We start from the raw sequence: 16053 nt of genomic DNA, 5'->3' as shown, positions 1-16053 counted from the left end.
TGCCCATATCCATTCACCTTGCACCACTTTGTCGTCACACTCCTCCTATCATTGCATCCACTGTTGTAGCAACCAATATTTTATCTATTGCAACTACAACTACACCTATAATGGTTGCATATACAATTTCTACAACTATATCCTCCCCAACCCTCATCATTGCCTTAGAGTAGGTTGTCTAACCAAGTGCTCCACCTCCTTTTAGTGCATCCATTATTGACGCAACAAGTATTGCATCTACTATAGCTACATCTATAGTGGTTGCATCTACATCCTCCTCAACCTCCATCATTTCCTTAGAGCAGGTTGTCTAGCCAAGTGATCCACCTCTGAGCCAAGAAGACCAATCTTCTCCATTACCCTAGATCTTCAGGGTGGGACTAAATATTTGATCAAAATATTATCAAGCACATGAGTGAAATCTATTTTACACATCTCAAATTTTTTCAATTAATTGATTGTTGTAATTATTGTAGGGAGACAATGTAGAGAGGCTTGGATCATAGAGGAGGACAACCCCCTGACCATTTGCATTCATGTCAAAAAGTGAGGTTTTAAAGATTTGAATTCTAATTGTATTTATTTAGTGAGGTAATTGATATAATTGTGGGAAAATCAACCAATATGTTGTTGTTGTTTTTTTAGAGCTTAGGGAGGCATATTACTCTGAGATGACAAAATGCCCGAGGTTCCTCCATATTGAAGAGGATGAAGATCAATTTTTGAGATGCGCCTAGGAGTGCTAATGATGTAAATGGTGATTGAGAGAGCCATCATGTACATCAAGCATGATGCAACATTTTTATGCAAGATAGAGGGAAAAAGAGAGGGGGGTTAGAGACAGAGAGCATGTTAAAGAGAGAGAGAGACTGGGGGAGAAAGAGGGAGTGGTGGGTAAAGGAAGAGAAGGGGTAATAGGGAAAGGGAGAGAGATAGAAAGATGGATATGAAGATGGGTAAGATAAAAAGGGAGATGAAAAGGGGTAAAGAGAGATGGAGGATTAGAGTGAGTGAGAGAGAGGGTGTCGTAAAGGAAAGGGGGAGAGAGATAGAAATGGGGATAACAAAATTGGGAGAAGTAAAAACAAATAAAAAAAGCGGCAGAAAGGAGGGGGCTTAAGGAATTATCTAGATTAGATCATTATATCTTTTGTCATCCATCTTGATTCATTTGGAGTGGAAAAAAATGGAGGAATCAGCTCACAGGACCGTTTTTACCGGCGGGACCCAGTTTGGCAAAATGGTTTCTAAAACCTTTCGAGGTCATTTTGAGGCATCAAAAAACATTTTTTGGGGATAAAAATTTGCGTCTCTAGTACCAAACTATTTCATGGTATTCTACACAGAGAGATATTTCCAACGACACAAGAAGCACATCAATCAGAGTCTGTATGCAAAAGTTATGCCATTCAAAAGTTGACCTTCCTTTTTCACACCTATAGTTCGGGAGAATGTCGCATCAGCCCCCATTATTCATGGAAAAGGGGATAGCCATGTGACTATGATGTAAAAGGCTCTAGAAGAGTCTATATTGTAACTCTAGTTAAGAGTTGATGTAATCAAAATTAGCCACCAATAGGCTATCAGGTTGTGTTATAACCGAGCCACTAGGAGGAAGAGTCATTCCATTCTTTCAAGAGCATTTTGTTCCATAGCTAAGTAAATATAGCCAGGAGAGATAGGAGGTAGAGCACATAGGGAGGATTTGTGCATTATAATAGCCTAAGGGCCATAGGCATTACTTCTTTGTACCTGCAACCATTTTTCTAGACAAAGGAAGAGAAACCCTCACCTTCCAACTAGGTTTTCTCCTGAAAAGGTTTCCCAGAGAGCATGTCTTGTGTCTTATGTGTGTGTGTGAGATTATTTTTTCATTCTCTACTTTTTTGCATAATTTCCATTCGCATGCATGCACTAATTACAATTATCTACAAATCTTAAAGTTGAATAAAACTGTAATAGTGTAGAATCTAAGATTTTTAATATAATATTATCAGATTTGTTGTGACGAACTGTCCAATGGAATATCCACGACAATTTACGGATCAAGGAAAGTGAGAGAGAGAGAGAGGGATATTAGATGGAGGTATAAGGGGAGAGAGAGAGAGAGAGAGAGAGAGAGAGAGAGAGATGGAGACAAAATGATAGGGAAAGGGGGAGCTAAATAGAGAATGGGGGAGTGAGAGAGATAAAGGAAGACACAAGAGGGAAGAAAGAGAGAAAGGGACAAAGATAGAGAGAGTGATTGGGAAAGGAAAAGGCAAAGGTGCAAGGAATAGGGAAGGGGGAGAGATCAAAAGCGGGATATGGGGAGGGGCAAAGATAGAAAGGAATAAAGAGAGGGAGACCTTATGGGGGAGGGGGAGGAAGAGAGGAACGAGACATATGAAGAGAGTAAGGGGGGTGAGAGAGAGAAGAAGGAGACACAAGAAGAGAAAAAGGGATAGATAAAGGTGGGGAGAGAGAGTGGACGAAGACATAGGAAGAGAAAAAAGGATAAAGAAAGGGGAGAAAGAGAGGAAGGGGATGTAGGAAGAGAGAAAGGGATAGAGAAAGGGGAGGAGATAGAGAGGGAGAGAGAAAGAGAGAGGATGGAGGGTCAGGGAAAGAGGGAGAGACAAGGGGGCCAAGGAGAGTTGGGAAAGACGATGAGAGATGGAGAAAAAAAAGTGTGCATGTTGCAGAATGTATGCACATTTATAACGTGCACATGTTTTTTTTTTATTCATCTCTCACCATATTTCCCAACCCTCTTAGCCCCCCCTCTCCCTTTTCCCCTAACCCTCCCAACTCTCTTTCTCTCTCACACTGTTTCTCTATGTCTCTCTCTCTTCCCATGTCTCCCTCTTCTATCTCCCTCCCCAGCAAGGTCTCCTTCTCACTACCTTTTTTATATCTCTCCCCATGCGCACACATTATTAGTTTCAAATAATATTTAACATAAACACCTTTTTAAATTATGTGGTGGACACTTTGGTTTTAGGTTCGGATTGACAAACCTTTTAGTTTAGTTTGCATAGACCAAAACATATCCATTTTTACAACTTCCTGATTTTATATGCAAAAACGCATTCATTGTTAATGAAACTACACACACTTATAGATCTATGTTCAAACTCTCTCTCTCTCTCTCTCTCTCTCTCTCTATATATATATATATATATATATATATATAGCATTTGGTCTTTTATTTTTGTTATAACATTTGATTGGTTGACCTATTTTGAAATCAGAAAAGACCCTACACCTGTAACGATGAAAGCCTATGTAGTGAAAAAAAGAATATGAACATGTTAAGACCGTCATAGTGGGGCCTAATGGTCGATCTTGTCATTTCAAGGCTTCACTATCTTCTTCATTTAAAAAATAATAAAATCAACATTAAAAATTATGGAAAAATAACGTTACACAATAATTGTTTGTCATCTACACCCACACAAATTTGTTTAAAAAAAATCCATCATTTACATACCAAACCTGGGGCCTAACATGAACATATGGATTATGTTTTAGAGAAAAATAACTTACTAATCTTAGAAAAACACCATTGTCTTTAGTTATACCAATTTTACATAAATAAAATTTATATATCGAGGAGGACAATTTGATTGTCTGTGTTTCATCCTTTTACATGATGTCCTAAAAATTGTGTAAGTACCTCTAATAATTATTTTTAGTGATTAGATTTATGTTTTTCTTGATTTTCATTGCAACCAATGTGTCATAATTGGGTAGCATTATCTTGCACCGACCCTTAACTTAAGTTTTTTAATGCATGCAAATTTTAATACTTATGTCAAATCTCCATATGCATTGTGGGATTGTCAATGCCAACGTTAGCGAATAACTACATGGGTGTCAAGTAGTAAATGTTTTCCATTGCCTCATCGCCTCATTCCACTGTCGCCTCACTGCTTTTTCTATTATTAACACTTCTTTGTGGGAATGTTGTCACAATAATAATTCCCTTATATATAGAATTGAGACGAGATGAGATCAGGAAGAGGAAGAGGAGTTGCGTTTTAGACAATGCCTAGTAAGTAAATTATAACTTGCCCCATTTGTTTTATCCTTGTTTGCTAGTATCTCCTGCAAAACTAAACAAAAAAATGCTTAATGCATGTTGTTTACGTAATTGAATTTTGCAAAGGATTTAAGTGACAAAGATGCATGGCTTTACATTTTCAAAACTATTCTCAATTTTTAATCTATGTCATCATTATAATTGTCCCAAGGTGATATAAACTTGATTCACGAATAACTAATTCACCAACTTCACTTTTACGCCCAAGAGATCAAGGTTGTGATTATTGTTGTTTCTTGAAGTTGCATCTTCTAACCATTCTATTCCTTTCACCTTCACCATTGGAATGTTTTATCTTCCACCTTATTGCCTTTTGACTAAATAATTATGTTTTTGAGTTGCAACAAGGATGAGCAGGGGTCACAAAACAACAATTGTTCTTTCACTAACACATAAAATGAAGAAAATAAGTCTGAATCTCACTCCTATAATAACATTGTGCTCATTCTCATTTGTGGCAAGACCTTAGGATATGTAGTCTCCTTGATTTGAACATTCGTGTAACATTGTTCCTTTGCAATGAATGTTAACCTATGTTTCAGACTTGAACTCCATGTAATAATAATATTCATTGGATACTGTATTGATTCATTAGATTCGATACCATACTTACTCCCAATTTTTCAATTTATAGCATAATCGAGCTTTTATTTAAACATTATCAACACATGGCAGTGAGATTTCACTTTTCTTAACAAATTATGGCTCATTCCACTTAATAAAGGTCAACAAAGCTTCAAAACAATGTTTTCTCACTCTCAAATACACAAGGCAATTCAAAATTTCATCTCAAAATTTAGTAATGTATTTTTTTTGTAAGTTAGCCAACAATTTGTATTAATTATATAAAAAATGTACAATATCCTTATGTGCTAGTTGGTTTGCCACTAGGGAAACCATACTAATAGTTCACAAATAGAGCCTTAATTGTTTGAAATGGTTTAAACATAGTTACAAGATTAACCAAATAGCTTAAACTAAAAGAGTTGAATAAAATAGTACACTTCCTTTCCTATGTTAGTAGCCATTATTTTACGACTAAACAAAATAAAGTAAACTAGAACTCTATGGAATTAATGAACTCTAGGTCTACAAGCTTTTTAGCAGATTGACTTTTTCATCCACGCTTCTCAAGTACAAAAGAACTACATCTATACTCAACAAAAAATTATTGTTGAGCCTCAAAGCACTCAACTAATACCTCCCCCACAATTGTTTTCAACTACTGGTATGCCAACTATTTGCAGGTACCTAGTTTGCCTGGTCCTCATGTTTCCAAAGTCAAGGATCCATCCCTCAACTTCCTCCTCTACCTTTGCATTTGAAATTAATATTATTTGTGTTTGGGAATCTCTCTTAGCATCATAAATTTTCCTCCTTATTCCAAATTGGGTTAATTAGAAGTACATTGATGTTGAACATTTCCTCCCTTACTGTACTTTAGACGTTGAGGGAAACCTTCAACTTCTTCGTCCTCTTTTACTAGTAGATCACAAAGCTTAAGGGATGGTGAAATAGGTGGTTTGAGGAGAAAAGGGGAGAGATAGAGTAGTAGGGAAGGTCCACAGGAGGCCGACTCTTCTAGGCGAGGAGTGTAGCAGAAAGAAAATAGAAGGGTCGATAGAGACCTCCACAAAGGATAAGATCAAACATAAGGAAGTAGGACAAGTAATAACACTATAAATTCCCAGAATCCATAACCACTATACGAATGGATACTCAACACCAATAACACAACAAAGGTGCACTAACCTACTATAAAGAACCTCAAACACCAGGAATAATGACCATATATCCATCTAGACACATGAAACATCAAACAATGAGCCCAAAAAACCAACGAAAGCATAGAGACAAGACTAAAACAATGAGAATTTGTATGCCACCTATGTAGAAAGAGATTGAGGTACGAATTCCCCATAAGAGGGAAAGCCCACAAAGGATCCCAATTCTCTAAGATCAATATGAAGGTGGCAAAACCATAACAAGTTTTTGCCTCTAAGGTTTTTGCATTTACCTTTAGAAGATCCGCCATTAAAAAAACTTAAATTCCAGACTTTTATAAACAACATGGAGCCAATAAGCTAGTTAGATTGTGGTTTGCAAGTGTAATAATGTCAAAAAGATGGCAGATTACTTACACATATATCCTCGCCATTAGTGTTGGGATATCTAATATTTGGCTTGCTATTTTATTGTATGAAGTGGAGTAACTGACTAACCTCATATCGTAAAACAATCCATAAACCATTCCCTCAAATGTACCCTTTATATGTGATCTCACATAAATTGCCTGTCAAGTGAGTGCATCTCTTGATCTCCACTCCCCTTGGTTATCTAATCCCTTAAATTTCCACATTCTCATAACAATTGCACACTCACAGTGAAATTTATAATTTAAAAATATTAATAACAATATATCATTACCATTCATTGCCTTTTATGTAAGCAATTCCCTTTATTACTTTCTAACCATCTGAAAACAAGTAAACATACTTATAACAATAACCTCTATTTGGGTTATCAAATTACTTGGGTTATCCCCAGTTGAGTTTGTTGAAAGGGAGCAGAGAGTGTAGGAGGTTCATAGTAAGGTACATTTATGCTCTATGGGCTCTTGGCTTCTGAGCTTGGTCTTTGTGCTTCAAGTGGTGTTTGGTTGTGAGGGTGACTGCCCACGCATAGGAGCTTGTGTGCGGGGATTGCACAAGCCCTTGTGAGAAAGGCATTAGGGCTTTGGGGGATAGAAGCCGATTGATTGATGTTAGGTTTTATCACTGTTCTGTTTCCTTGCCTTGCCCCAGGGAAACTGGAATCAAGAGTGTTGTGGTTTATTGTGGGTCTCAATGGAGGTGTTTCTTTTTAGGTAGTTGGCACAACCCTATTTTCTTCGGTCCCATGCTTTGAAAATGTGGGCATGCTCGTCGAGGAGTAGGGCCACGAGGCCATGGGCTAGGACATTTGGTGGATAACTGAGACCTGGGGGAGGAGGTGTTCCCACAACAGGTTAAATCTCTAGGCAAAATTGATTTGCCTCCCCCTTTTAACTTGTTGGATGAATGTCTTAAGCAAATTACACTGCTCCTCGAACCACTTGCTCAGGATAGGCACAAGGATCAGAATGAGGTGATCGGGTTCATGAATGACCTTCAACAAAATCAATGGTAGATGATGGGCATGCCCACCTCTCAGTGTCATGGCCATAAGTGGATCTTGATTGAATGGAGTGATTAGAAGGTAGATTGGAGCATATGGAAGGCCATGCTCATCGTGCATTCAGTTCTCCTTTGTTGCCATATCATTAACAAGACAACTTGGTTCCGACTCACTGTAATGAACAAAGTTCGTATACATAGTAGACTACTTGAGAAGATCTGAAATATATAAACATCCATGATGAGACAATAATATATTATAGAAAAATATTTGAATACAAGTGAGATGATTAAGTTACAAATGAGGTTTCGCTTTATATACCTAGGCAGGCACCCTTTCATGAATGGTCATGTCCTTAGGACATGCTGCTTGATTAACTAATTACTATTTAATTAACTATTCCTTACTATTATTATATTTATGTTTTATTCATAACATTGCCTTCCTCTTCAAAAAGATTTGTCCTCAAAGCTTATTGTTGACAAGGCAATCATCTATTTCTTTTTATTTTAATCTTTTCACATCTTTCAGAACTCTTTGAATTCTCGGAGTTGTCATCTTCCTTGATACAAGATGATAGGATCTTTTAAGAGATAAACAAAATTACCGCAATAAGAAGGGATTTGACCATCCTAAGTCAATCTTCTGTGGAATCATGCAGTTACTGAAAACTTGAGATGGATTTTTATTACAAGATTGAATTATGGTGACGTCGACGTTCTTGGGAACATAAGTCACTTGTTTCTGGTTGGGATATCTTCTTTTATAGTTTGGATGGCGATAAGGAGTTTTTGTGATGTGATCTCTCAATTTGTTTGTGGTAATTTCGTGGTTTATTGAAGAAATCTGATTTTGCAGGTACAAAAGTTGCTTGATTAATTGTGAAATCTTCACTTAAAGTTTCCATTGCATGACTATCTTCACTTCAACTGGTTTATCCTCTTCTTGAATTGTGATATTGACTAGATCAATATCCGTTCCCTTATTTTCAACTTGGACTTTTATGACTGAGGATTTCAATACTTCTTTTTGAGTAAGTTGTTCTAATTTGTCTTCTAACGACTTTTTGTCACTTTTAAGCTTATTTATTTGCGTAAGAAGGTTTTGATTATGATTCCTTAGACATGAAAGTCCTTTGTTTTATGAATTGTTGACTGTAGCCTTAATATCCTTCTCTTCATCTTTTAAACTTTTGATTGTTCTAATAATTTTTTAACAAGGTTCTTTAAACATAAAATTTCTTCTTGATTCTCTGATAGAATTTCGTTGAATTTCTTCTCGACACATTCTTTTTCTTCTTCTATTTTTTTCTTTCTTTCCTTAGACTTCTTGACCTTCACAAGTAGTTTTGGCTATGGTCCCTTAAATGCAAAATTTCCTCGTCCTTTTCTATTATTTTTTGTTCCAATTTTGCAAGTTTTTCATCTCGTTCTGTCATTTGCATCAACACATCATCTTGAAATTCTTCCACATTAAATAATTTTCCACATGTTGGACAACATAATTCACAATTTTTATGAATCCGTGGATATTCAATGTATGTGATACAAAACGAACATTTAGTCCAAAATAATGATTGTTGTGGAACTCATCTTAACTACTTCATTTTCCTCTTATATGGGCATTGAGAATATAATAATATATTATTTTTTCTATCTTTTCCCAAATAATCTTGTTATAAAAACATTTTTTTTGTTCACTATAATAACCCTTTCAATAAATAAAAACTCTTTTTTGAACGGACCTCCTTATTATTATTATTGAATAACATATATATATATATATATATATATATATATCCCCTTTTTTTTAATCGCTTTATAATAATTTATTTTATCCCTTCAAAATACCTTGTTTCACTTTCTTCAAGGAACCTTATCACTTTGATTTATTTATTTTATTTATTTTTAAATGGCCAAAGGTCTAAATGGCGATATGGAGAAACTCCAAATTCTTGTAGCAAAATACTTCAACGACAACAATGTTGACGAATTTGATGGTCAAAGACCTGGATCGGAGAACACAGGTCTATGTAGTGGTTGAGCAGCCAAAGGATCGAATTGCTTTGATACCAAATGTAACGAACAAAGTTCGTACATGCAACATACTACTTCAGAAGATTTGAAATAGAAAACCATCTACGATAGAACAATAATATATTATAGAAGAATATTTAAATACAAGTAAGATGATTGAGTTACAAATGAGGATATGCTTTATATATCTAGACAGGTACCCTTTCATGAATGGTCATGTTCTTAGGGACATGCCTCTTGATTAACTAATTACTATTTTATCAACTATTCCTTATTATTATGATATTTATATTTTATTCATAACACTTACCCTCACTTACCTTCCAAATGAGTGATGAAAGTTGGCTACTTTCAGATTCTTGGAATTTTTTGTATTCTTAAGCTATCTACATATAATTCTTTAGTTCTCTATTTTTGTTTATAATGTGGTTCTATTATTATTTTTTGGCAACCAATTTGATAGGAATGAAGCCATATTTTGGCATAGAATCCCTCACAATGTAAAGGAGTGGACGTGATTGATTATTAGCAACCACCGTCATAAGTCCTCCAAGTACAGTTCAATCATACAATTGCAATTAAATATTTCTAACTTGTCATCAAAATCTTTTAATTGGAACATTGGGAAATCTCCCCTCAATTGAAAATGTGATCACAATATTTATTTCGTAATTGCTGTTTGTGCTTCAATTTTCTTTTCGGGGAAAAGATGTAATAAATCTGAACATTAAACATTTCGATGTAAACCTGCGACAAGTTGTTAAAATTGTAACCCGTCCCATTTGTGGACCGTGAGAAAAGATTTAACTCAACCCAACCCTAAATATAGGGTTAACCTGACCTAGTGTTTGGAAAACCTGCGGTTTGAAGGTGAGTGGGAGAAATACAGGCTACGTTGTCTGTGAATGCCAGTTCGGTTATTTGACTGAAGCCGAAGTAAACAAAAGAAAAGGCGTTCAGTGAAGATATACATTGGAGCGATCAGAAGCAACATACTCCTCTCCAGCACATCGAATCACGTCTCAGGTTTGAAGCCTAACCCAATCTCAATAGAACAGTTTGCTTGTTTGCAGAATGAATGGATGAATGCAGTTAACAGGTACTATTTAAAGCCGTTGAAGCAATGAATGATGCATTCGTTTCCAGAGGCCCTAAATCTGGGCATGGACTGGCGTGCTGTTGAGGTTAATTTCACCATCTCGTGGGCCAGATGATGATGGATAAATAAACGTTCAATTCAATTTGATTTTTGTTCCCCCTCGCTTACGGTCAAATGATGCCCTAATTCAAGTAAACAGGAGAGGAAAATGACTGCAGAGTCAGTGTTAGGTGTACCAGTATTAAAATTAGAGTAACAACTACGTTCATTAACATTGCATTGCCAATAAAATCACCCTTGTCAATAACATTTGCAGATGGATGGATTGAATTACCTATTAGTTAAGAGAATTTTTCTTTGACATGAAATAAATCTATTAAAACGCTTGAACTAGAAGTTGGTTCCGTTAGTCACTTCAGTGTGACGTAGTGCGGCCTACCGCAGATAGTTTAACTAGGTGTACCTAACGTTTTTACCTGGAATGGCGTCTAACTTACTCAATTTACTGTGTCTGTTGCATGGAGAGGATTGATTTTACGTGTAAACTATAGTTCAAATTAAGAAGAAATAGCTTGGTCGTTTTATAGCAACCTTGGAACTTGTCGTTCTTTCCCTGTGGAATACCAATCATCCCACCCTCAAGCCCATAAGGGAGAATGAAACTTCTGGTACGTTATAAGACCCCCCAATTAACAATTGGCTAATGAAGATCCTACATCAACAATTTGCTCAACAAATGCACACATGTCACAGGTAGGAATTGAACCTGGGTGGGGAGGATACATATATGTTCCAACCTGGCAACCACTCGAGCCAGACCTAATTGATATCTTGGAACTAGTCAATTTGATTGATATATAATTTGTCCATATTCATTGAAGAGGGGAGAGGAAAAGCAGAATAAGAGAAGCATGAGAAAAAGTTGTGGTAGACGTGATGGAATTCTTGAATATACATCAAAACATCTCATGAGCAGCTATAAGTAATGTAGATTTTACTAGCAGCCAACTAAAGCTCAAATAATCTTAGCTGCCATGTTTCATTGAGGTTCAGAGATAGAGGACAAGTTTCTAGGATAGCTGGAGAGACCTCCAAAACTCAAGGGAAAACACTTGGGTGGTAGGGTGCAACCATCCTTGAACCTAATAAATGTCGATGCTTGTAGGTACTTCTACACATGCCTAAGTGTCTAGGTGTGCAGAAGTCGACCAAAGTCTCCTTAGACACTTGCTCTAGTGTGAGAAAGTTGTTTTTGTAACTTAGCCTAACTCTAACTTAGGAAAAACACATAATTATTATGTTGGCTTATTGAGCTAAAGTAAACTTAGGAAAAGTAAAGTAAATTACTTTAGTGATTATGTTTTATTTTCAGCCCTTGATCTCAGGCGAGGCAAGATCTAATCTCGGTTGTCAATAACTTTGGAGATAAGGATTAGGGATTTAGCTTAATGTAAAGTTATAAAAGCAACACTAGAAAGAAAGCAAATACACCACACAACAACACAAGATTGAGAGAGCCTTCTCAGTGAGTGTGTTGGGTCTGGGGAAGGGGGCAACAAGGAGATCAAGATCAACTGGATCAGATCTCGTTGTTGTATGTAATTACTCAGTTGGGCCATTTTGCCAGAAGGGAGCGCAAGTAAGTCTTGAAGAATTTTAATGAGGAACTATGATTGGGTAGCATCTATTTGTCATTTTTATGAGATTGATTACCTAATTTTTGCTTTTGCTGAATGTTAAGAACTTAGCTTTTTAAATTATTTAGGAGATCTGCAATCTGCTAGGTTAATAATTTACAGGGTGCTACATTTAACGAAAATCTAACAATAAAAAATAAAGAAAATAGTAAAGCACTTGTAATTTTATGATCAACGAATCATGATCAAACATGAAGAAACATAATGCTACTTCTAAGTGTTGAAATTTTGTACCTGCGGTCAGTATTTAAGTCAACAAAGTCAAAAGAAAACAAATTATTATTTTATTGTTCATGTAGGCTCCAAGACTATCAGGTTGGCCCCACTAGTTGAAGGGGGTCGATCCTTGTTCAAAACCCACATGATTGTACACATATATATTGACATTTTGACCTCCTAACTTGGCATCAATTCAGATCTCACACAAGAGCAATTAGTTATTTGTTCACAAGTGCGAAGGAGTAGAAGAACTCTGAGGTTGACCACTGAATTCTGGACTGAAGTTTGACTCGTTGATTAGCGCTGGCTTTGACATTTTCTGGGCTGCTTTGACTTGGAATCTTTGACTGGACTGTTGACTGAATCTCGGTAGAAATCTGGACATTGACCAAACCTGTTTGACCAACACTGACTGTAGGTCAACTGTGGTAGTTTGAGCAAATTTTCCGAGGGAGTTGTAGGGCTGAAATTTGGCCTCTTCTACCACAGTTGACTAGGAGCAGTAGAGGTAGAAATTTAGTCCATTGACCAAATTTGACTAGGTGAACATCTAAATTTTCTCTCCTTTGACCAGGTTTGACTTGGAAAGTGGTGTGGTCAATTTGACTATGTTTTGACTTCAAAATTCAGGTGTACATTTGATTGAATTGGAGAATTTCTTCTAAGAAAAGATTGTTGGGTTTTTCCCTGTTTTGGGTTTTCCTAGGATAAATTTTTGTGTCTCTTGTGCATCATTATTAAACTGCGATCTATACTGCCCTACTATATTTATGGTTCAAATTTTCTGAAGTGTAATTTCTTAATGATCTGGAATGTGCTAAAGATATATTTGTATCATTGGAAGTAATTATCTAGCAGAAAATTGTGCTTGTCTTAATTGCAACTTAAAAATCAACATGGTATTAGAGCTTTGGTGAAGAGAAAGGGCATTGAGATCACTCTTGAAGATGCCTACTTCTGCAATCGTATTATTGACCAGATCTATGACCATGCGTTCCTATACTAAGATAGAAATCAAGTTGGAAGGTGCTACAAACTTCAGGACCTGGAAGACAAGGATGATCTTATTATGGAAGAGAATGATGTTTTGGATTATGTGAAAGGCAAGATTACTGGACCACAAGATAATGAAGAAAAAACAAGATACAAGAAGAATGAAATCACAACCATGAGGATTATTGTTGAATCCATAAAAGATCATTTGATTCCTTATGTTTCAGGTTTGGAATCTTCAAAGATGTATGATGCCCTAGTGGGATTGTATACCATCGACAACATTGGTTAGAAAATGAGTTTGAAGAATCAACTTCGTGATGTTCAAATGGAAAAGGTTGATACTGTGGGCCTGTTGTTTCATATTTCATGAGGATCTCTTAATTGAGAGATCAAATTCAAGCTATTATTGAAGTTATTTCTGATACAAAACTTGTGACTTTAGCACTTAATGGTTTGTCTGACTCATGGGATTCGTTTTCTTCTAGTATTTGTGGCAGAAAGGATATTCCAAGTTTTGAGGAACTATGAACCTCATGTACTCAAGAGGAATTTGGACTTGTATCAAAGGGGAAGATTCCAAGACCTCAAGATGGTGATTCTCAAGCATTTGCAACCCACTCTAAGAATGGTAGAGGAAGGAGAAATTTTGGAAGGTTTCAAAGGAATGCAAGAAGAAGACCTCCCTCTCAAGGAAAGAAGGATATGTTGAAGATTCAATGTTTTTGTTGACACAAGTATGGCCACTATGAAGACAAGTGTCCTAAAGGAAATAATAATAATAAAAAGAGGAAGGGCAAGCAACAAGTTTAAGCAACAAACAATGATGATGATGAGCATCCACATCAGAAGAAATCCAAGAATGACACTACAAAAGCATTAGTAGCTAATGATAAGGATGAGGATATGTTTTACTAGGTTGTTAAGATTGCAAATAGATTTCAGTGGTTTCCGCAAGTAGTCTAGGAGCAAGAGGGAGTTGACAATTCCCTACAGTCCTCAAAAGATAAGTACTCTAGATTTGTATTCCTTGATTATTATTAATTTATTTTTTAACTCAGCCTCTTGTCTTTGGTTCTTTTGCTGGGGTATAATTGTTTCTTCCATGGCCTTCTAGTGAGGGTTGCAAGTACATTGTAAGGGTTTCCAAGACTCTGGCAGCAGATGAAAGCATTGGGAAGAACGAAAGCAAAGCTTGTGACAAGTGGATTCTCCCAAAATGATTTGTGTTCAAGAGGGAGAAGTTGTACTGTAATCGTACCTAATGACCATAAGAGCTCCTAGTTTAGAGGGAGCAGGCAGACCAACAAGTTTGAAGGATGTCATTGTGCCGAGATTTGTGGAAAGTCAGTGATGACTTCAAAGTGGATTTACAAGATCAAGCATTTGGTAGATGGCAATATAGAGAAGTAGAAAGCGAGGGTTCTCCCATGAAGAGGGAGAGGACTATGAGGAGACATTTGCTCTAGTTGTCAGGAAAAAATGTACAAGGGAAAATCTTTGGACTTTGAGGTACATGAGAGGGGATCTCATGTTTGGAGATTGGAGAAAGCTTTATACGGACCTTGGGCTTGGTATGGATATTTGAGAAATCTTGGTTGATCTTGTTTCTGATGAGAGTGGAAGGACTCACTTGTTAGAGGGAGCGATAGTGGCAGGAAGATTTTGTTGAAAAATGTAACTAGTGTTGGTATTCATAATGTAATAAAATATGATTTTTATCATTGATATATTTATTATATTCATCATTATTATTTTTATTTTTGGTCAAAAGCATGTTCTTCATGCTTATAGAGTCAATTGAATCAAAAAGGATTTATTAAGAGTCAAAAGAAATGTATTTGAGTCAAGTCCCATATAGGCTTTTTGTAAGAAAAGAAAAATATTTTTTATTTTGAGTCTAACAGTGAACACAAGACCAAGTCGGCCCTACTTGGACAAGTCGACCCTACTTGGACAAGTCGACCTATGTGGCAGCCATTCGACCCTCCTGGACAACTATAAATACAAGTCAACTCGACCTCATTCATTCACTCACACATCACATTGATTTATGTGCCAAACAAGAAGAAAAAGATAGTTGAAGTCAAAGGAGAGAGAAGAAAGTCAAAGGAGGGAGAGAATACCAATTTTTTTCCCTAGTTCTGCTCACACGTGCGAATTTTCTGTGATTTTTTGAGGCTACTAGAGGGCTGAAATACGGTCTCTATTGCAAGATCGAAATTTTCTATGATTTGCCTAGATTTCATAGAGTTTGACTAGTGTTGACTTTGACTTGATTGGAGGAGACTTAGAGGAGGGTTGACTTGGATCTCTTGTGGCAGTCTTGGTCTTGGTCTTAGGTCTTGGATATCTCATTTTGATTTGATTCTATAAGAGAAGGATTTTTGGGTTTTACCCCTTGTGGGGTTTTGCCTTGGCTTGGAGCCTAATTTTTGGTGTTCTTTGTTTGTTTGTGATCTTTATGCTTTGAAGTATTGTATAATTGCTTGATGAAGAGAACATAAATTAATAAGAAGACAACTAACATGCACAAGCAATTATCAAGAAAGAGAAATCAAGCTTTAATCTATCCAACACTTGGTTTTTCAACAGATTTGCTTCTGTGATAGAGGGAGTAATTATGACAAAGTGAGTTGATCTCTAGGATCGAGGTGAAGTATCTTGGTTGGATATATTACTTCGTGGGACTAGAAGTGTTTGTAGAAGCCAGGTGAGATCTTCCTTTGTCAAAAGGAAGTGTATTATTACGATCCTTTAGAGATTTGG

General features: G+C 36.4%; 1 protein-coding gene across 2 annotated transcripts in view; it reads left to right on the top strand.

Moving 5' to 3' along the window:
* The first annotated feature begins 10019 nt into the window (after positions 1 to 10019).
* LOC149141667 (ubiquinol-cytochrome C chaperone family protein) overlaps positions 10020 to 16053 on the top strand; it is a 242663-nt gene continuing 236629 nt past the window's right edge. The window contains exon 1 of one of the 2 annotated variants that reach the window (XM_089448706.1): positions 10020 to 10302. The gene's annotated coding sequence lies outside the window, so the exon portion shown is untranslated. The remainder of the gene's footprint in view (positions 10303 to 16053) is intronic. The other variant, XM_089448705.1, reaches the window with a different exon arrangement.

This window comes from Pinus tabuliformis, chromosome X, assembly GCF_031772625.1.
Source record: "Pinus tabuliformis cultivar Carrire ecotype Pingquan chromosome X, CPIR1, whole genome shotgun sequence".
Taxonomy (NCBI): domain Eukaryota; kingdom Viridiplantae; phylum Streptophyta; class Pinopsida; order Pinales; family Pinaceae; genus Pinus; species Pinus tabuliformis.
Note: the sequence above shows the minus strand (reverse complement) of the source record. Positions and strands in the feature narration are given on the sequence as shown.